The sequence below is a fragment of the Cinclus cinclus genome, chromosome 20 (assembly GCF_963662255.1).
Source record: "Cinclus cinclus chromosome 20, bCinCin1.1, whole genome shotgun sequence".
Classification (NCBI taxonomy): domain Eukaryota; kingdom Metazoa; phylum Chordata; class Aves; order Passeriformes; family Cinclidae; genus Cinclus; species Cinclus cinclus.
The window spans coordinates 1,817,644-1,840,125 of NC_085065.1; positions in this window are offsets into that span (position 1 = coordinate 1,817,644).

The following is a 22,482-nucleotide window of genomic DNA, read 5'->3' on the forward strand; positions in this document are numbered from 1 at the left end:
AATAAAGCTATGTGATCAGCAATTAGTGAAGGCTGATGACCTTATTTGTTAAAATGTGTAAAGAGTGCCGAGTTATGATGAGCAGGGAGCTTCTAGTGGGGGCCCCTAGCTGCTGCCTTGGCCAGCCGGAATAAAGAAATAACAACAGGAATCGCTGGGCTCGGGATGCGAACTGGCGCTGCCCACCGGGAACGAGCCCGGGCCGGGACAGCTCGTCCGGAACGCCCTGCCCGTGTCCCCAGCGGCAGCAGGACACAGCCGTGGGGACAGGAGCTCCCCGAGCCCCCAGCTCCGGGGTTGAGGCTGGAAATGCCTGAAGAGCTCGGCTTTCAACGTGGCATCTCTGTTTTCCACCCAAACAAGCCTCAAGCACGTCCTTCAGGGCGCAGGGGATGGGAAAAGCCTCCAGCTCCTCACCTCGCGCCCCGAACAGTGAGGACGTGATGCCATCCCCAGGCGCCGGGAGAAACAGCAGCGGGTTTGCCCGGAGAGGGGATGGGCAGCCGGGGCACCTGCACCGGGCACAGCAGGTGCGATGGGAGGAGCCGAGGGCACGTCAGACCCTTCCCAAGGCCTCCCTTCCCCATCCTCGTGGGAATTCCCTGGCAGCCACCAATCCCGCTCTGATTTACATGCAGCTGCTGCTCTCTTGGGCTTCCTCGGATGGAAACCTCCGGCAGCAGTTCGGGGTGGAAAAGCAAAGCGTGTGCAGACCTGCCGGGCTTCACCCGCAGCTGTGGGAGCCCTGGGCTGGGTGCTGACTCCATCCCGTTCCCTGAGCAGCAGAGCTGTTCCCAGGGCTCCTGCCTGGCCACAGGGCACGGCTGTAGCCAGAGTCCAGCCTGAACATTGGCATGGACCCTGCTGGAGCAAAGCACAGAGCTCACACCCATGACTCAGCTGCGTCCACTGGGTCCCCTCGGTGGGATGAAGGCTCCCATGAGGAGTGAGAGGCAGTGCAAGGAGCTTGGCAAAGCCCTGTTCCCAAGCTGAGGGGCAAGGGTGGGCACCGGGGCTCAGCAATCCAGCACAAAATCCCCCCAAACCCGCTGAGCGTCTCAAGCAGGGTTACAAAACAGGCCAGGGAAGAAAGGAGAAGACTCGGGGAGCCGTCACTTCTTAGAAACTCCTCTCTCTTCCTTCCTCATCTGCCAGAAGTCTTGCAGTAAATCAGGATTTACCCAGCGCAGCACTCCGGCTGCCAGACTGAAGCGCTCCTCTTGTGCTTTTGTCTCTTGCTCCTCCTCTCCTCTTTGCTTCCCCTTGGCCTTTGCTGGGAAGTTCGTCCCAGTTTTGTCAGGAATGTGTCAGCGGTGCTCTCCCAGAGCCCCGTTCCCCACAGCTCCGCTCCTGTGGGTAGGATTGCACGGTCGAGGCTGGGAAATGCAGGTGGCTGCTGAGTGCTCTGGCTCTGACGTGGCATTTCCAGGAACAGCGGCGGCATTGTCCATTCCTGGCTTCAATTCCAGCGAGTTTTTCACCTCTTCTGGTTTAGAGGGATTTGGGAATCCTCCGCATCCACCCTGGCTCCTGGCAGGGTGAGGGGCTCTGCTCCCAGTGCCAGTAGTGCTGCTCCCGGCAGGATGGATGGCAGGCAGGGGGGCTGCGGGTCACCGAGGCTGTCCTACAGCTTGGTAGGAAAATTAATGAAAATTAATGATCTGGGGTGCAATTCCTGCCCCCTCCACGCAGCACCCAAGCAGAGTTTGCAGCTCCACAGCTGCAGATGCACAGCACAGCTGTCCTGCATCCAGTACCCGCTCAGCGGGAAGGATCCCGGGGCTGTGTCACCGCAGGACACCAAGGGACAGGGCAGTCTGTGCTTCGGCACCCGTCCTTCATCCCTGTCCAGGGTCCTGCGTACCCTGCAAGGACAAGGACAGGCTTCCCTGAGCTCAATCACAACATAAAACTGTCCCCAAACACCCACCGTGCCTGCTCTGAGCCCTGTATCCTCCCGGGCTCTGGAGAAACCAGGCAAAGAGAGGTGGAGGGGCTGTCTGAGGTGACACCGGTGACAATCCAGCTGTCCCCGTGCCCCAGGAGCCTGGCCTGCTGCTCCGACAGGGAGCATTCCTGCTCCATGCAAAGCCAATCGCTCGAAATCTGACAGGAAGGAATTTGCCTGCACATTTCCATGCTGGGAGGAAGGGAGTTCATCGGGAACAGTGCAGGTAGAAATCCTCACTGAGGGTGGCATCCTTACCCAGGGCCTGCCCCAGCTCCGCATGCATGAGACATCTCAGGAAATATTTGCTCCTGGCTCAGGTGCAGCAGGGAAAGCTCTCAGGTCAGTCCAGGTGAGGCCATGGTCATGGCCTTGCTCCAGAGCTTTGTTCCTGGGGAGGGTCAGGATAGAGCTTACTGCAGCTCAGGAGGAAAACTCGGGGCTAACCCCCCCCATTCAGCTCAGCCCGTGCCATGGAGCCCCAAAAGCTGGCCAGGGAGGAAAGGGAATGGCTCAGAGCCTGTCTGCAGCGCAGCAGCTTTGGAAAGCAAAAGCTGCTGGGAGGACTCCCCCAGCTGCAATCTGCCCCAGCAGGAAAGGGGTTGAACCTGCCTTTATATTTCCCAGAGGCAGTCCCACTCGACTCCAGGGGTCCAGATAAGGAAAAGACAGAGACTCAACAAGGAAGGAGAGTCCATACAGTCACATCCTCCATGCTGCTCACACAGGGGATCTTCCTGCCTACCTTCAGATCCCACATCCTGCTCAGGTCTGCTCACACTCTCCAGGAGGGCTGGCATCACTCCCCAGGGCAGCTCAGAGCTGGGCTTTCCTCCCTGGAGCTGCCTCCCAGGCTGGCCACGGCCAGGACTGACCTGGGCAGGGTGGTTTGGTCACTGCCCAGGCACGTCCCGCTGGCTGAGATCGGGTGGCTGAGATCCCCGACATGGAGTCCAAATGCAGGAACTGCGTCCAGCTGGGAAAAGGCTCTCTGCAGATCCAGGGAGACAGGAAACATCTGTATTGTCACAGCTGGTGGCTGCTCTGCAAACACAGGATGCGTCCATTTAACAGCTGATTTCCCCCAGGCCGGTGTCAGGGTGGGCTGTGCTCAGGTGGGACATGTGCAGCCCCACCAGCTCTGGAGCAAGCTCTGGGCAAGTCTGGGCTCTGAAGCTGTTTCTTTTCATGGGGGATGTGGTTGATGATGCACCAGGAGTGGAGCGATGGACTGAGGTCCCCAATGCTCCTGTATGGGCAGAGACCCTGTGGTCAGTGTCCCACAGCACTGAGACCCCTGCCCAGGTTGCTTTGTGCCACAATGAGGCAGCAAAGGCTGGCACAGCCCCCCTGGACCTGAAATGATGCTTCACAAAGGGCTCTGCACTTGTTTCTTCCTTGGGCTTGCTTTTAGTCTGCAAGGAGCAGAAAATGATTCCACACCGGCTACCATCCCAGTTGCAGCAAATATCCCTTTTACCCCCACACACTGTCCCTGCTGTCTTTAAAGACATCTGGGAGTCCAGCAGACAGGGAGGTTTGTTTGTGGAAACTCCACAGCAAAGGGGAAATGGGATAAGGGAGGTGAACAGCAAAGCTTGACTGAGCACATCACATTTCAGACTCCTTTTTCCCCAGTAACCCTGCAATGGTAGAAAGAAGTTTTGAAGAGATTGCTCATCTCCTGACAAAACAAAGCTGATGTCTGCATCAAGCACAGGACAAGCTGGGCTGCTGCTCACCTTGCCATGCTGGGACCAGTGCTTTGCATCCTCTGGGCTTCCTATCACAGCTCAGGGCACTCCCTCTCAGCCATCCCTGAGAACGCCCCAGATCTGAGCTCCCAGTCCTGGGTGTCCTGTCCATAGAGGAGAGATGGAGGGAGGGATGTGTGGCAAATGCAATTCACCCTCTCTGGAGCTAAATGGAGGCTTCTCAGTGCTAAACTAAATTAACCTTGAAAAATTCATTTCACAAATGACTGCAGCAATTAGCTGCTTTTAATGAGCTGCTTCACTCAGGCTGATGTCTGAAGGTCCTGGAGGAAATCAGTATCTGCTGCTCATGGCCCTGACAGCCGATGGCTGATAGGAACTGGCAGCCCCTTCCCACCTGCTTCCCGGGGAGGAATTCCCACTTTTGTGGCTCCAGTTTTCTGCACACAGGTTTCTAAGCCAAACTGCTTCACTGAAGGCTTCTGAGCCCAAAGCTCTGCTGCTGCATCACTGATTGTCAGGGATGAGGAAAGACAGTGATTTTCTATCAGGTGATGGGGAAGGACAAAGCATGACAGCATTTTTGGGTGGAATCCACGGGGAAAGAGCAAAGGAATCGTGCTGGAGCTGCAGGGGTGTGCACAGCTTCCCAGCTCTGCTGCAGTGCTGACCACATTTTGGGGGGCAGCACTCAAACCCTGCCCAGCCCTTCAGGAGCAGCTGCTGTGACATCCCAGGGATGTGCCCAGGGAAGTGGAGGGAGGCTTGATGAGCTGGGCTGGGCTGGGCTGGGCTGGCTCAAAGCAGGACCCCTGCCCAGCCCAGCTCCTGCTGTGCTGGATCAGCTGCCCTGGGCCACCCCATACTGTCCTGGGGCTCTGCCCTGCTGGGAGCCCCCTGGCACACTCAGCTGAGCTCTGATGCTGAAAGGAAGCAGCAGCCTTGTCCTGGAGCTGTGGGGGCACGCCGGGTCCTGCTGGCTCCCCACAGAGCCCTGCAGACACATCCCAGACACATCCATCCCTGCCTGCCTCGTCCCCACCCCGCTGGCTCTGCCAGGGGTATGAGGAGCACCAGCTACCCCCGGGACCTGCAGAGCTTTGGGACTGCAGGGGATGCCAGGCTGTCCCAGCTGAGGGCTGCAAGTGACATTCCTCCTTCCTGCGTGCACCCAGCCACAACATTCCCTGCTTTCAGGGAATTGCTGAGCCCACACAGCCCTCATCCCCTCTGTGGTTCACCTAAATCCCCTTGCAGGCTGCAGAGCAGCTTCAGCAGATGCTGGAGCTGATGTTTGGCTCATCTGTCCCTGCTCAGGGATGCAACACTTCCTACCAGCCTCAACTGAGACATTAAAATGTCAAAAGTGGTTTATTTCTGCAAGAAAATCCCTGCTCCATCCCTGCCTCCCATCCTAACCCCAGGACATCTCCCGGGGAGAGCTGTGCTTTCCCACTGCTCAGGTTCGAATCCTTTCCCCAGGCAGGGCTCAGCCCGGGGGCTCCTGCCCTGCCCTGCCCTGCCCTGCCCTGCCCTGCCCTGCCCTGCCCTGCCCGGGGCTGTGTGCTGCAGTGACATCGGTCAGGTGCCAGCCCCTGGCCTGTGGCTGCAAGATTTGCTGTCACAAATGCCCTACAGGAACCCACACCTGGCATTTCACTGCTTGTAGCTTGGACCAAAGCGATTTCTGGAGATGCCTCTGATTCTTTCCCCGGGTCTCCCTTCTTGCTGTGGCTTCAAGCAAACACTTTTAAATCTCATGTGGATCCTTTCAAGTGTAACCTCCCCTTGTGAATGACCTGGACTCAATACAAAGGCTCTCAATGTTCTGTTTTAAAAGCTACAACCTCATAAACATCTCCTTCAAAAAAAACCTCAAAACAACTCAATATTTACTCATTAACCACTGGAAGAACACCAATGTTTTATTTTATTTCCTTTCCCCAGTGCAGTTTGCTCAGCTCTGAGATTTCCCTGCTCTGAGCTCACAGCTGAGATGGTCCCTATGGAATAGTGGGCACCCAGCAATCCCTGCCAGGCATTCCCTGAGCAGTGGCACTGCGTGTGGCTGTGGAATTTAGACAAATCTTTTTGCACTGCAGCATCCCTGGCAGTGCCCATCCACAGGCATCACTGCAGAGGACAAAACACCAAGTGTTGGAGGAGCTGCTTTCTAAAATTCCCATGGAGTTGTCACCTATAAACTTGAAAGCAGAGTCATCCAAACCAGATCCCTCCAGCATGGGGCAAACGTGGATGGAGCTGAGCCTTGGAATCTGCTGCAGTGTCCAGTTTTTGTGCCAGAAATTTCAGGGAAACAAGGAAAGCTGTGGCAGGATGTTGTAGGGTTTTGCTGAGCTGCATGAAAAAAACGTGTGCAACAATTTGAAATGTCCCAAGCCTGAATCCAACCCGGCTCTTTTCCCACAGCTTTGTCATTTCCTGGGTAGTTAAAGAGGGATTTAAGTGTTCCAAACCCACTCCAAACGGGGCAGATTTTGCAATCCACCCCAGAGCTCTTTCTAAGTATTGCACGTGCTTGGCAGGCAGGGTGATCTGCAAAAGCACAAATCCTTCCAGGTCTGGCATTTTCTGCTCGTATCTACTTTTCAGGAGCTGCTTGCCCATGGCACCACTTCTAAGCACATTCCCCTTTGGAAATGTGGCCTCAGGTGCTCAGGGGGGCTGAACCCACAGGGATGGGGAATCCATGGAAGATGCAGAACCACACTGGAAAGCAGCTGCATTGCAGGATCAGGCTCCCACCTCAAACAACCTCTGAGACTTAATTTTTTTTTTCTTTCCTTTATGCATTTTTTCAATGTCTGGCAGTGGGGCTGAGCTCACACTGATGACTTTCTCTTGATGGCAGCCTAAATGTGCGTCTGGTCTCTTCTTTCCCAGATTTTCTTGCAAGAATGAAACATTTTTGGTTTTTGACATTTTAATGTCTCAGTTGAGGCTGGTAGGAAGTGGTCAGCATATTCCAGCTGACTAGAGGCAGCAGACAGGCAGGCAGGGAAACGGAGCAGTTTAAGCCTCTGCAGTAAAAGTTTTTTTGCAGACATTTACAAAGCAATCCTCCCTTTCTATTTTCTGGATTTCGTATTTTCCTGTTATAAAAATATTAATTGGTGCCCTTTTGGACAATAAATATGGGTTTACTGATGATTTAGGCACTGAGCTGATTTCTGGCCAGCTCTGACTCAGGCACCAGAGACACCTGAATGCTCCAGATATAAATACAAGGGAATTTGTCCCAGGATTATCCACATACACTCGGCCCAAGCCTCCAGGAGACCTCTTGTTCCCCCAGTGCTCCCAGCAGCCCATGAGGTGCCTCTCTCTCCTCACTGCAGCTCCCAGGCTGCCTTTGCAGATGTCACCCCTGGCTGGTGGGGCCTGGCAGTGCCCAAAGAGCCACCAATGGCAGCAGGAATGTCCCTGCAGGAGAGAGTGACCCACAGAGCCATCCCTGGGGGACCTTCACAGCACAGCTGGAGAAGGGAAGGCTCAGGAATGAGCTGCTGTGACCTGTGACACCACAGAGACCCCGAGCAAAGAGGTGGGATGGGATGGGATGGGATGGGATGGGATGGGATGGGATGGGATGGGATGGGATGGGATGGGATGGGATGGGATGGGATGGCTCTGCCAGGACACAGGAACAAGCCAAGACCTCTGGCAGTGCCTGGGTTGCAGAGTGCAGATAAATCCTCCTGCTTGTTCCAGTCCCCTACACCATGTGTGCTCCTGCCTTGCTCCTTCTTCACACACATTCTTTAGGATTTAATCATCCTAGGGGAGAGGGGACATTCCCAGGGCAATGGGGGAGCTGGGAGGAGAGGAGAGGAGAGGAGAGGAGAGGAGAGGAGAGGAGAGGAGAGGAGAGGAGAGGAGAGGAGAGGAGAGGAGAGGAGAGGAGAGGAGAGGAGAGGAGAGGAGAGGAGAGGAGAGGAGAGGAGAGGAGAGGAGAGGAGAGGAGAGGAGAGGAGAGGAGAGGAGAGGAGAGGAGAGGAGAGGAGAGGAGAGGAGAGGAGAGGAGAGGAGAGGAGAGGAGAGGAGAGGAGAGGGACAAATGGTTTTGGGTGCTTGCATGGCCCTGGTTGGGTTATTTATAAGGGCTGAGGTCAGGATCAAACACCCTCATTTCTGCTGCATGAGCAAATGGCTCCAGGGCTCTGAGATCAAGCTCCAAATGCAGCCTGGTCCCTGGGGCACGGGGCCAGCCCCAGGCTGGGATCTCCTCCTGCTCCTGCCCAAAGGGACGCAGCACTGGATCAGAGCAGCTCCAGCATCCTGAGCACAACCCTGCCCAAAGCCAGGGACATTCCATTCCCCAGATGCTTTTCACCATGGTTCCCCTCTGGGGAAGGGCACAGGAGATCCACATCCCTTGGATCCGGATGGACCTTGGCTGTTTGTCCATCTCTTCCCTGTGGGAAGGGGCTTGCTCCCCTTCCCCAGGCTTCAGGTCTGGGGCTGACCCTGCTTCTCCCAGCAGCAGCACAGCTCCAGGCAGGTCCCTCGGTGAATTCCAGCCACACTGGGCCATGGAACTCCCACTTCCCACTCTCCCAGCCGCGTGCTGTGCCCAGGGAAAGGCAGGCGTGGGTGAGATGAAGCAGAACCAAAGCACTGCACTATCAAGGGTTTGCACAGCCCCACCAGCAAACATCACCGGGGATCTGTGGGAAAAATGGGATCCACATGGCAATTCACACTCCAACTGCTGCCTTATCTCCTGTGAGCGTTATCTCATGCGAGCTGGAGCTGGAGCTATTTTCCTTTCAACCGAGTAAAAATGTGTCAGTTTTATATTTATGTATTAGGCCACAATCCCATGGGAAATTAATTTGCCCAACAGCAGAAATTCTGTCATCGCAGGCATCAGTCAGTCTGGGAATGGGGATCTCCAGACTGGGCCCTGAAATCAGGGAAATGGCTTAAAATAATAACCACGGGAGGATGTGGGAGACTGAGCAAATTACAACAGCTCCTTCCTGACTGCAAATGTGTTTTGAGGCATTTTGTGCTGGATACACAAATGCAGAGCCAGGGGTTCGGTGTGACCCCCATCTCTGGGGGGTCCCCATGGGGGGATGGTCCCCATTCTGTCCCTGTCCCTGGACAGGCCAGGGGCTGAATCTCCTGGATCTCCCTGCAGACCCGGGGCAGGGACTGGGGGTCCTGGGGGTCCCCATCCCTGTGCCAGAGCAGTTCTGGGTGCCTGCAGTGCCCAGGGAGCCTCATCCCACCCCTCACTGGGGCTCCCACCACAGCCCAGCTGGGTCTGGGAGACAGAGGGATCATCTGGCCCCACTGGGACCAGTTGGTGGAGGGGACAGAGACCCCCTTCCCTTTGGGGGCGGCTCCCGTGTGGCAGTGTCACTGCCTTTCTTCTTCCCAGCTTTGAACTTCTTCCTTCAAACCCACGGGCTTCCTTTAAGTCTCAAAATGTGCATTTAAGCCTCAGAATGTTCCTGGGAGATCTTATCCTCCCCTCCCTGCTCTGGCCATGTGGAGCACAGGGGCTGGGTTCAGGTTTTATTTATCTCTCCACTTAATAACACACCCGAGCCCTCCATGTCCCATGAATAAATTCTGTTTTCTCACGGAGACACTCCCACCATTGAAAGCACTCAGGCTGGGCTGGCAGAATCCCGATTTACAGCCAAAAACACCAAGGCCACGCCAGGCTCTTCTTCTCACCATTTATTTATTTATTTTTTTTCCTGAAGAGCAAACCCATTGCAGGCAGTGAAGGGATTGATGCCGAGGGAGCTGGGATGGGCTGATGCCCCTGCAGATAGTGGGGCTCTCTGGGACCCCTGAGCTGCAGTTTCACACGGTGCAGGGAGCCTGGCAGGAGCAGCAATGTTGGGAAGCACAATCCTGAGCGGCTCCAAGGCTGACGTCAGGGCAGCCCTGGCCCTGGCTTCCTCACCACATACCTAATTTTCCCATATAAGGCCAAGGAGAGCAATAACTCTCCTGGCAAGCAGATCAATAAAAACAGATGGTGGGCTCACAATTAGAGATTAAGCACATACCAATCCAGAACAAACAGGCCATAAATCATATGTGAAGGAGGGTATTTATAGTTTAGATCACATTCCTTAATTAATTCAAAATGGCCTGAAAAAGAAAATAATACCAAACTGCTCTTTTTCTGCTTTGTTCCTGCCTTGCTTTTGCAAAGCTGCATTCTTTCCTTGGGGGGAGCAGGGGCAGCCCCAGGATGGAGTGAGGGACGCTCCAGGAGCAAAGGGAGGGAGGGCTGGAATCTGGGAATGGCCATGGAGCAGAAGTGGGGTGGGCAGCCAGGCTCTGAGGGGTGCAGGGAGAGGGCTGGAGCACAGCTGAGCCTGGATTTGTCTGCACACTCCTGGGGTGCTGGTTTGCACCCCCAACAGCACATCACCTGTCCCCAGGGGAGGGGGTGGCACCAGGGAGCCTTGAGGTGAAGGGGAGGGGTTCCCACATGTGACAATCAGCACAAGCCTTTATACAGGGCATTGGATCCTGGAGCCATGGTCAAACACGCTCCCCAGACAGCAATTACTGCACTAAATTGACTTTCTAAAATGATGAGGAGCTCCTTGCTCTTAGGGCACTGCAGGCTGGAGGCAAACAACATGGCAGAGAGAAAACAGCCACCAAAACTCACTAATTCTGGGAATATACCTGGGCCAAAACTGATGAGGGGTCCCAGCCTTTCCAAAGCACTCCTGTGACTCCAGTCCAGACCTCTAGGATAGTTAGGAATTATTAATTTTAATGGGAACAGTGGGAACAGAGTACCTGAGCCAGACTCCAAAAAGCCCCATCCAACTGCAAGCCTTGCTCAAAGCTCCTGAACCTGGGTGGAAGATGGAGAGGTTCCCTCTCTGTGAGCTCTAAGGGCTTCCCCTGACTGTGGGGAGAGCTGTGCTGAGCAGAGGATGAAGATGGAGGGGTTCCTGCTGCCCAGAGATGAGTTGTCCCTCCCTGCCCCCTCCTCCTCTGCCCCAGCCCTCTCCCAGGGCATCCCCCAGTGGGGCTTGCTGACCCTGCAGAAAAAATGTACCCTGCAGTAAACTGGGAAAGCGGTGAGAGAACTGTGTCAGCTGCTCCTGGTCCGCTGTTGAGCAGAGGTGATGGAAATCCGCAGTGTTTGCATGAAGTGACCCCATTAGCACAGCCCAACACAGGGATGTCCACCCCAGGGAACAAAACTGTGTCTCTGCAGAAGAGCAGGTATGCAGGGAGGATCCAACAGGTCTCTTTGGAATCACAGAATCAATAACGTGGGGAAAGACCTCCAAGATCAAGTCCAGCCTTTGACTGATGCCACTGTACCAAAGTGCCACATGCACTTGTTTTGTGAACATTCCCAGGGATGGTGACTCCGGTACTTCCACGGGGAGCCTGATCCACTGCTTGAACACCCTTAGCAAAGAAATTTTTCCTAATACACAATCTGACCCTGCCCTGGTGCAACCACTTCCCCTTGGCCTGTCACTAGGCCAGGAGCCCGACCCCACCTTGCCACTTTTTAGGGAGCTGAAGAAGTCCCTCACTGGCTGGAGCTGGTTGGAAATCTCATTTCCCTCCTCCTCCCCTCTTTGCCCGTGCCAGGGCTGCAGGTGGGGCAGTGCCCATCCCCTGCCTGCTTTGGCACAGCTCTCTTTGTTTCCTTGCCACAGCTCTGCAGCCTGGGTGTTTTTTTGGGGTTTTCTTAGGGGGTTGCAGACTCCAAGGCACGAGCAGCAGTCCCAGCCGTGGGTCACCTCTCAGGACAGCCATCCCTGCCATCCCTCCCGGCCGGACAGGGCTGCTCCCTGCCCTTATCTCGGCCATCTGTTGCCAAACGGGGCTTGTGCAATAAATGGGGACTGCGGATGGTGGGGCTGTGCCCCCCTGCTCCCCGGGGCAGCGGGGTGACATTCCAGTGACATTCCAGTGACATTCCAGTGACATTCCAGTGACATTCCAGTGACATTCCAGGCATTCCAGATGCGCTGGATGTGCAGTGCCACCCGTGCCACCTTTCACTCCCTGCCGTGCTGCACAGCCAGCACACGCCAGGGACTACCCCAAACAGCCACAGGGAAAGGACCCGGACCTTCCCCAGAAATGTTCAACTTGCCAGCAAGGCTGGCGCCCCTGCACACCCATGTGTTGAGGACACCTTTTCTTCCAGTGGAGAAAAAGCCCAGGATTGCCCCCAAATTCCTGGTGCAGACCCTGTGGGCAGGACAGGCAACACCTGAGTGTCCCCAGCTCCCCACCACTGATCTCATCTCTCTCCCACACTCCTCCAGTGATAAAATGCACAGAAAATGCACCAAAAGGTGCACCAAAAAAAAAAAAAATGCACCAAAAAATGCACCAATCTACCTCTGTGGTAGATTGAGGTAGAAGCAAATTTATCCTTAAGAAAACTCTTTGGGAACAATGGTTTAACTTCTGCTGTTTTGGGGGACTTACCAAATGTTTTATGTTTTTGCCCCAACACCTTTTCATGTCCTGAGCTATATTTTCATGAAATCAATTATTCTGTTCAGAACCATAGGCACACTGAGATCTTTCCTGCAAAGCATTCACAAATGTTTAAACTACAGAGGAGATCCAAAGACACGAAGTCCCTGTGGCCCTGGAGCCACAGCTGTCCCTGGCCATGCTGGGTGCTGGGCTCTGCCCCAGGGAGCCTCTGCCAGAGGAAACAGAGGTGAACGTGAGGTATTTTATAGCAGGAAAGCAGGGCCACAGAAGGGGTAGGAGGTTTTGTAGGGTCGGCTGAGCCCCTGGGTGCTCCGTGGGTGCAGTGGGGTGAGGTTTTTGCCATGGCCCTGCATCCCAGCCCATCTCCCTCCGGGGGTGGGATGGTTGTGGAATCCCCCCGGGCAGGCTTTGCCAATCCCGGGGCTGGCGATGCAGACGAGGTGTGAAGCTTTACAGTTCTGTCTCCTCCACACCCCTGGGCCGATCCAGGCCCTGGTGATGCCTCAGCTCTGGATGTGTTCCCTGTTTCCAGCCTCCTCCAGAGTCCTCTGCCATGGCTTTCACGGAGGGAAATGCCACCCATCCCATCTTCGTGAGTCACGGTCTTCCTCCAGCCTTTTGGGCACCTGCTGTCCCCTCCATGGAGCTCCCTGGGGAATTCTGGCAGGACAGCCCTGGCAGTGGGGGCAGAGGAACCCCCCAGCCCAGTGCAGGGCTATTCCCAGGCTGTGCCAGTTCCAGGGACACCCTGCCAGCAGCACACAGGGATCCAGCCCAGGCCCTTCAAATGAACCCTGTGAGCTGCTGGAGGAGGCAGCCAGAGCCTGGAGTTGCCCACAGGGCTGGACATGTCCTTGTGCTGCCCTGGAACTGCCCCTGGAGCTGGACACGTCCTCGTGCTGCCCTGTGCTCCTGTATCAGACAGACAGAAATCCAAAATGTGTCCTAGTCGCCAGGAATTGTAAGTCCTCCATGCTCAGCATTTGCTGGAGGTGGCGGTCCCCTTGCTCCAGGCAGCAGCAGCTCCTATCTGGCTGCTTTCATCTGCTGTGAAATCACTTCAGGAATTCTTCTCCAGCAGTTACTCATCCTCCTCCTCCCTGCCCCGAAAAAAAAATAAAGTTGTTTTGTCAGTAAATGTGATAAAAATCTCCCCTTCATGTAGATTCAAGGTGAAGTTAATCACAATATTTGCACAATCCTCACGATACTGCACTCACCAGGGTTTTGTGGTGTCCTGATTGCAGCAGGTCCCTTGAGCATCACCCCAGCCCAGGGCAGCAAATCTCAAGCTGGTCTCTGCAGCCTTGGTGCCCAGGGGCACCTCACATTGTCCCCATGGTGCTTCCCATGGTCCCTGTCCCACCCTGCACTGCTGCCTGTGAGGGGCTGTGTCTGTCAGCAGCTGGAAACTCTGTACATCCATGGAAACTCTGTACATCCATGGAAACTCTGTACATCCATGGAAGCTCTGTACATCCATGGAAACTCTGTACATCCATGGAAACTCTGTACATCCGTGGAATCTCTGTACATCCATGGAAGCTCTGTACATCCATGGAAACTCTGTACATCCATGGAAGCTCTGTACATCCACGGAAGCTCTGTACATCCATGGAATCTCTGTACATCCATGGAAACTCTGTACATCCATGGAAACTCTGTACATCCACGGAAGCTCTGTACATCCATGGAAACTCTGTACATCCGTGGAATCTCTGTACATCCATGGAAACTCTGTACATCCACAGAAGCTCTGTACATCCATGGAAACTCTGTACATCCGTGGAATCTCTGTACATCCATGGAAGCTCTGTACATCCATGGAAGCTCTGTACATCCGTGGAATCTCTGTACATCCATGGAAACTCTGTACATCCACAGAAGCTCTGTACATCCATGGAATCTCTGTACATCCATGGAAACTCTGTACATCCACGGAAGCTCTGTACATCCATGGAATCTCTGTACATCCATGGAAACTCTGTACATCCACGGAAGCTCTGTACATCCATGGAATCTCTGTACATCCATGGAAACTCTGTACATCCACGGAAGCTCTGTACATCCATACATCCATGGAAACTCTGTACATCCATGGAATCTCTGTACATCCGTGGAATTGGGGCTGGCAGGGAGAGTTCCCACTCACCTGGCTGGGCTGGAGCAATTAAAGGCAAGCAGGTTCAAACCTGCAGCCCTGCCCAGCCCTGGACAGGACAGAGCCTGATGGACCCTGCTCTGCCCAGCACAGTCAGCATGGAGCCGAGGGCTCCAAGGACCCATGGATCTGCTCCTGCACATCCCAAAGCCAGAGGCTCCCTTGCCCACCTTGCCCAGGGGTGTGGGAACCCTGCAGTGGAACTGGCTGGGGTGTGGAACCGGGCAGTGTCCCCTGGGCAGTGTCCCCTGGGCAGTGTCCCCTGGGCAGTCCCTGGTGTCCCTCCCACCTCTGCCCACACTGACAGAGGAGTGATGGCAAAGCCACATCCTGTCCAGGGCTGCTGGCACGGAACTCTTCCTGTCCTTGAACCACATCCACACTCACCCTGGGCTACCAGGGACTGCCCAAAGGACCTGCTTGTCCCCTCCAGCCCTCCTGGACTCCAGCAGGCCCCTCCATCCCAGCCCATCCCATCACACCCAGCAGCTCCCTGTGCATCCCAGCGCATCCCACTGGACCCACTGCTGTCCATCCCACCCCATCCTACCCAAACTTCCCTCAGGCTGTGTTTGTTCCTTCCTGCCTGAGTGCCTGACCCGCTGCTGCCGTCCTCTCAGGTTTGCAGAAAGGTTTAGTGATTTTCTAGGGCCCCCACCCAGACAAGTGAGCCAGGGGTGCCTCCTGCAATGTTGCAATAAAGCATAGGGGACTCAGTTTCTTCATGTAGAAAAAGCCAATTATTTATTCACAAAGCTCATATTTATAGGGAATATCAGAAGTCATGGTGTTAGACTTAATTGGCTAACTAGATTTAATTAACAATACAGTGACAGTTTATTGGTTGGTAAATGGCTGGGGTGTATGTCTGTCAAAGCTTTCTAATTTTGGTTAGTTTACGTGTTCTGTTCAGTGATTCTTATGGGACAGATTTCTTGTTTATTCCATGTGTAAATGGTTCTCTTACTAGAATAGTTTCTTGTGCTAACTGCTTTTATTCTTACAATTTTTTACGTGGGAAGTTACAAGCTAACTGCTAGCTTAGCTAGAGCAGCAGGCCCTAAACTATATTTTATAATGCCTTTCCTCTATAATCTCTCTGCTTGTGTGCAAGCATCTGCAGCACCCTCCAGTTGGACATCACTGTCTGCAGATAGATGTGACCAGAGATTTTTCAGGAAGCCGTGGCAGATCCTGACAGAGATTGGACCAGGACCTTTCTTTGCCTTTGCTGCCAGCTCCCACACCTCACCCTGCCCATGGCATCAGCTCTGGCACCTCCCCAGCAGCTGGGAGCTGCCTGCGCTGGCCCCAGGGGTGATTTCACCATGAGGTTCCTCAGGTTGCTCCCATTTATGGAGCTGTTGCAATGAAGACTAAATTCTGCATTTCCACTCCTCTCTACTGAACTGCATCAGCAGTGACATGTGGGCCAGCCCTGCTTGGCCAGGTGAGCCACCTCCACCCTCAGCAGCTCTGGTGGCTCTGGGAGAGCTGTTTTGGAAAGCTGAAAATCAGGATCAAGAACAAGGTCATAGCTTTGTTTTCTTTTGTTTTGTTTTTTCTTTGTTTCGTTGGGGTTTTTTCAGGCAATATAAAGAAACCTGTGCTACTTTGCTGCTGGGGATAAGCTTTTCCTGCACCATTGTTCCAGGCTGTTTTCCTTGATGTGCTCTATTTTTGGCACATGCAAGAAGCCCTAGCTTCCTTCCCTATCTCTGTGCTTGTTGGAGTTAATTTTAAAATATTTCTGGCCTTCATCTTAGATTTCCCAGTGCTGAAGCAACACCATCTATCCTCTAGACCGTGTTTTTGTCTTATGAATCAGCGAGCTTTAGCCAAGCCCCCACTGGGTATAAAGAGCCCCTGCTAAAGAGCCAGCAGGGCTGGGGCAGTGACCCAGCAGCTCCCTGAGCCTCCCCAGCAGTAGCTCTGGCACTGTTTGCATCCTGCCAGAGTCTAGACTAGAGTGTTTCTGATCCAGCAGAGAAGAATTAGCTCAGGCTCTGGACTTTGCTCCCACACACTTTTATCAAATGCTCCATTTGGAGCCTCTAAATCTTCTCCTATTAACAGCCCATTTGCAGATGGAAAAGGTATTTCTGCAGTCCCGTGGGGGCAGTTTGTCAAGCAGGTTTCACTGATAGTGGCTCTCTGCGAATAAAGACATGAAATATCCACTCTGCTTCCTCTTTCCCTGGGGATTTCGATGCTCCAGCACAGTTTGTGTCCTGGGCTCAGCCAGGCCATGGGTGTCACTGTCCTGGGTCACTGTCAGTGTCACTGTCCTGGGTCTCACTGACCAACACCTCCTGGGGTATTTGTTGCCCCTTAGAGAACACAAGGCAAGTGTCCATGGGGAAATTCCCCCTGGAAAGTGAAAGGGGGTCCCAGCTACCACAGGCTGTCGCACAGGAGCTCTGTGGTGCCCCCTCCCCTGTTCCTTGGCAGCTCTGATCTTGTCCTGGGGAGAGGATGCCCAGTGCCATTTGTGGGCAGCTGACTCACTGCTGTGGGACAGCTGCACCCTGGGGACACCCAGCCCTGCTGGCATCACAGGGGCTGCTGGCAGACCCTCACCTTTCACCCCTTCTTGCACCAGCTGTCCACTCAGGCACTTTATTTCCATCACGGGTGATTTATTCTGTTGCCTTCGGTTTTGTGGCTGAGCCTCAGCCCAGCTCTGGCTGCTCAAGGCTGGCTCAAACTCACAAAGCCTCTTCCTTTACGCTTTCCAACATTGCCTGTGTAAAACACAATGCCCAACACACCATTATAAACCAAAAAATCCCAAACTGGTTTGGGTTGGGAGGGACCTTTAAGCTCATCCAGTACCAGCTCCCCTGCCATGGCAGGGACACCTCCCACTGTCCCAGGCTGCTCCCAGCCCCAATGTCCAACCTGGCCTTGGGCACTGCCAGGGATCCAGGGGCAGCCACAGCTGCTCTGGGAATTCCACCCTGTGCCAGGGCCTGCCCACCCTGCCAGGGAACAATTCCTAATTCCCAATATCCCATCCAGCCATGGCCTGTGTCAGTCTGAACCCATTCCCTGTGTCCTGTCCCTCCATCCTTTGGATGTCCCCATCTTTCCTGTAGCTCCTTCAGGTCCTGGAAGGTCACAGTTAGATCACCATGTAGCCCCAGCTCTCTCAGCCTTTCTTCCCAGCAGAGCTGCTCTATCCCTCTGATCATCCTGATGCCTCATCTGGACTCTCTCCATCAGCTCCATGGTTTTATTTTTCTCTGCCACTCCTGGTGCTGCTCACCACCCAATGAGAGTGAGGTCAGAGCATCCTGCAGGAGCTGCACCAGATTGCTCCTGTTTTTCCAAGCCTCCTTGCCAGACCCTGCTCATGCACACAGCATCAAAATATTTGGCATGAGTCACCTCAGCCAGAACCTTCCCCCTTGAAAGCAGTGGGAATATTCCTCTGTGTGCAGAGCGCTGGGGCTGGGTGTGAGTGCAGGGCTGTGTCACCTCCACCCTTGTGTGGGTGTCTGGGTCAATGTCCTGCCTGCCTCTGCTCTTGGCCCTTCCTCTGGGCATATACTGGGCTCTTCTGCCTCTCTGCAGGGAGCTGGGTGTTCCCCAGGCAGGGCAAGGGATCTGAAAACCTTTACAGGTGAGGGCCATGGGGAAGGAGCAGGGAAAACAACCACGTGTCCCTGCACGTGTCCCTGCTGTCCTGCCACCACCACTCCTGGGCCATCTCACCAGGACATGGCTGTGGTCACCAGGTACCACAGCCACCTCCCCAGAAGGGACTTCGTGGGGCCCAGGCAGAACCTCCTTTGCCTCATTTTGGATATACCTGAAACAGGAGGTTGTCAAGGGATGGGGAGGGAGAGAAGAATTCCTGAGAAATCATGGATGAGGGTGGCTGGGAAATCATAAACCACAGGAAGATGACTGAGAGAAAGAGAGAATGAGGACAAGGGATTTGGGGCACAGCTCCATGGATATCCCCTCCTGGCAAGGCCCAGGGTGAGGGAACTCCTGCCTTGGTGCTGCTCCAACACCAGGGACCCCTCCCCAGCCCCAGCACCACTGGGGTCACTGCAGCCTGAGCCACTGTCACAGCAGTACCACAGGATGCTGGGTTGGAACAGCAAAGTTCCCAAAATCCCAGTGTCCATCTCCAGGGCTGACCTGAGCAGGATATTCCCACCGGGATGCTGGAGAGGTGAGAGGGGGCTGAGAGCATAGGGACAGAGACAGCACTGTGCAAACCCCAGAAATAAAAACTCTTGCAGGAACTCACTTTCCCACCCAAGAGTTGTTAATGTCATCCTGGCAGAGCCTTTAGCCCCCAGCTCTGCACAAAGGCCCCCCACTGCCCAGGAATCCCAGGAAGGCCCATCACATCCCACAGTGTCTCTGTTCAGGAAGAATTTCAGCTCCTGGAAGAAAGGAGTCGGCTCCTTCTTAACCAATTAAACTAAACAAGCTCGGACAAAGCAGCAGGAGTTGCCCGTGGGGGGGGATTTAGCAGGATCTGGGATTTATCCTGTTCCTCCTGTCCCGTGTTGGGTGCTGGTCCCCAGCAATGCTCCAAGTGCTCCCAGCCCCATGGTGGCTGCACCAAAGCAGGGACAGAGCCAGAGCCCTGCAGAGGGACTTTATCCCTGCAGCTCTTCTCCCCAGCTCTATGCAAACACCCATCACCCTCCAAGGCACAGAAACACCTCTGCTTCTTTAGAGAAGAACAAAATGAGCCCCAGGATGCTGAAGTGACCTGTCCATGCTCACACTGGAATTGCTCCAGCCAGATCTGCAATATGGGAATTACTGGGGGGGCCTCACATTGTAAGTTGGAGATGATATGTCAGGGTTTTGCCCCAATTCCCAAAGGCTTTCCAGTAATGGAGCAGTTCTAATGAGGCAGGCAGCAGCAATCCAAATGGTGTTCAAGCCAGAGAGCTCTCTCAAATCACTGCCATTGCTTCCAGATATTTTTCTTGCTGATCCTGTACTTGTTTCAGAGCTCCCAGGGTGCACCTGCAATGAGTGAAGTACACTAATTACTAACCTGAAACTGGTTGTGTTTAGGATCCCGAATTTATGCTGCAGGGCCCTTTCAAGTTAACTGTAACAGCCTCAATTAATCCTTTATTTGTGGAGAGTCAACCTGGTGGAAGCAGAGAGGAGGAGGAACTGGAACACTTGGGTTTGGTCCTTTGCTCTCCCCTCTGTCACTGACCCTTGACATGACTTGGCAGAAGAAGCCAGGCCTGGTGGAGGAGATCCAAAGGAGATTTAGGAGATCTGCATCCAACTGCTGGCTTTGTTGCACATTCCCTGGGTAGAGTAGGAGCCTCCTTAAACCCAAACCCTCCAGCAGCTTTGACAGGTTTGGGGTGATCACAGAATCATGTAATCATGAGGATGGAAAAGACCTCTGAGACCATCAAGTCCAACCCATCACCACCTTATCACCCAGGGCAGGCACTGGGTACCACGTCCTGCCATGTCCTGAACACCTCCAGGGGTGACAGATCTCTCTTCTCGGGGATGAGGCCAATTCTCTGCCTTCCTGGCATTGGGACAAACAGGTTTTGGCCATGCAGCAGAGCCTGTGGCTGCCTAAGGAGCCCTGCTGCCCTTTGGATGAGCATCCCACGTGCAGCCATGGGAAGCAGAGCAGCGCTGAATCCTTCCAGGGCTGCCACACAGGTGACAACATGGCCCGGGACTGGGACATTCCCAGTGGCTGTCACTGGTGAGGAGGTCTTGGCCCTGCCTGGTGGCACCAGCACAGACCTGTGAGTGCACAGCAGCTCCCCCAGGCCCAGGCTGGAGCTCTGGGGAGCAGAGCAGCTCATCCCACATGAAAGCTGCTGCAAGCAAAACCAGAAAGCACACTTGTCTCGCCAGCAAGCAGCGAGGACACAGCCAAACCAGCCGAGCTGGATAGAAACCAGTCAGGCAGCCCTGCTCAGCCCAGTTAGGCTGGGAGCGAGGCGATGGGCAGGCTGAGGAAACACCAAGCTCTTTCTTGCACCCCTGTTTGTGCAGCCACTGGCTGGCTGCAGGCAGGGACAGCGTGTGAGCCCTCGGTGCCAGCCCCAGCCCCTGCAGACAGGGAATGTGCAACTTTCCCTGGGAGCTGCCCCTGCTGGGGGGGACTGCAGGGACTCAGGGGTGAGGGCACAGTGAGTGTGGCTGCAGGGTGAGGAGCAGCAGGAGCCTCCTGTGCATGGGACAGGGACTGGGGGACACCTGCACACCCTGTCTGGGTGGAGATGGGCTGAGCAGACCCCATCACTCACTGGCTCTGCTCAAGCAACCCTGGCTGGGAGAATTCTTTCCATTCTGTTCCTCATCCAGTGATGCCCAGAAATGGGCATGACCCATTTGGGTTGGTGACCTGTCTCTGGTGATTTGCTCCCTCAGCTCCCCTGAGCTGAATTCTGCAGTAGCCCCTGGAGCTGCTCAGCCTGGGCTGGAGATGGCCTAAGGGTTTGGAGAATGGAGTTACCCCTAAAAATGGGGGTGAGCTACTGTTCATCACCCCTCCACTGCACAGCCAAGGGTCCCGGGAGGAAGGCAGGAGCCAAACCAGCCCAAAGGAAGGTGTGGCTCATCCTGGGAAGGGGGTGGGTCAGAGAGCTCCCTGCCAAACTTGTGTCTGCAGAAGGTTCAGGTGGATTCCAGGGCACACTGAAAAAGTGCTTGAAAAAGTGATCTGTGGAGATTTGCTAAACCAACAAACCACACCAGGCTCAGAAAATCTTGCACAACAAAAGAAGTTTGGGGATGGGGAAGTATCCAGGGGACAATGTATACCTGCTGATACCAACCTGACTCTTCCTTGGTCACTTCTGCCCACTGTTCCCATTGGATTTCTCTTTTTTCCCCTCTATCAACCATTAAATCTTCCTCTTCCCCCTCCACATAGGTGGTTTCCAGAAAGAGAAAATGATGTGATTATGGGGGGTGACAAAGAAAGAGAGAAGTCAAAAAATCAAACCACTTCAACTGGGAGACATGAGCTGGGAGCCAGGTGGCTCAGCAGGGGCTCTGCTTCAGCTCCAGGGGTTATTTCACTTCTTGGTGAGTTTTTTACAAATTATCTGAAACCCAGAACATTTTCTGTAAAAAAGCACAAAAACAACACTGAACAAAGGAAAAAACATTTGGGGAACAAAAATATAATGGCAAAGCTTTTGCTGTGCTCTGGAAATTGGAGATACAGCACAGCGGGAGAGGGGAGTAACAGAACAAAGGGGTGAAAGTTTTCAAAGGTGAAAACACCCAAATCCAGGGGAAAATATTCACGCCCAGGGATCTTCACCTCCATGTCCCTAAGACCAGTAAATGTGGGCAGCTCCAAAGCTGGCCTGGGGAATGCTGGAAGGAACCAGGCTCCTCTGCATCCCCTCCCTTCACAGCCCCATGGCTGCCACAGATGGGAAGGCTGGAGAGCTACTTTCAAATAAAACCAGACCTGTGCAGTCACTCACAGCTTTCCTGACAAGTGATTCATGTTGAAGGCTGAGAACTGGAAGGACAGGAGACCTCGTGGCTGTAAACCAGGGCAGGGAGGGCTGAGCCACCAGGGTGGAGAAGGAGGGATGGCACCAGAGGGACAGAGAATCCTTGACAGCCACCATGGGGTTGCCAGACTGGTGGGAAATGTCTGCTCTGGACCTCCTGGGCAGGAGGAGGCTGATGGTCTCACCAAGAACAGGAGGGGACACTTACCAGCAGCTGAGACCCAGGGCCAGGCTGGAGCCAGGTGACCCTTAGGTCCCCACTCTGGGGTCCTGTTGCAGGACCTGAGCACACCTGGAGGTCCCAGTGGGGGGAGCAGGGGCTGAGGGTCACGGAGGGACAAGAAGAAGGCTGGTGGCAGCTCCTGGCTGGTGGCAGCTCCTGGCTGGTGGCCACCAGGAGAGCTCAGAGCCTGTGGCCCACTCTTACCAGGGTGATCTCACTAACCACAAACATGCAAATAATCATCAGTTCAGAGTGAAATTTTATTATCAGTTCTTTCAGCTTCACCTGCTTCTCCTTTTCTGACTGGTTTGTTTGTGCAAAGAGCATTTTGTGGGGAGCGGGGAGAGACCAGCCCCTCCCTGTGTGGTGCCTGTGTGGGGACAGTCGGGGTTGTAGTTTCTCCTGGATGATCCTGGGGGGTTTGGCCAGCAGGGCACGGGATTGTCACA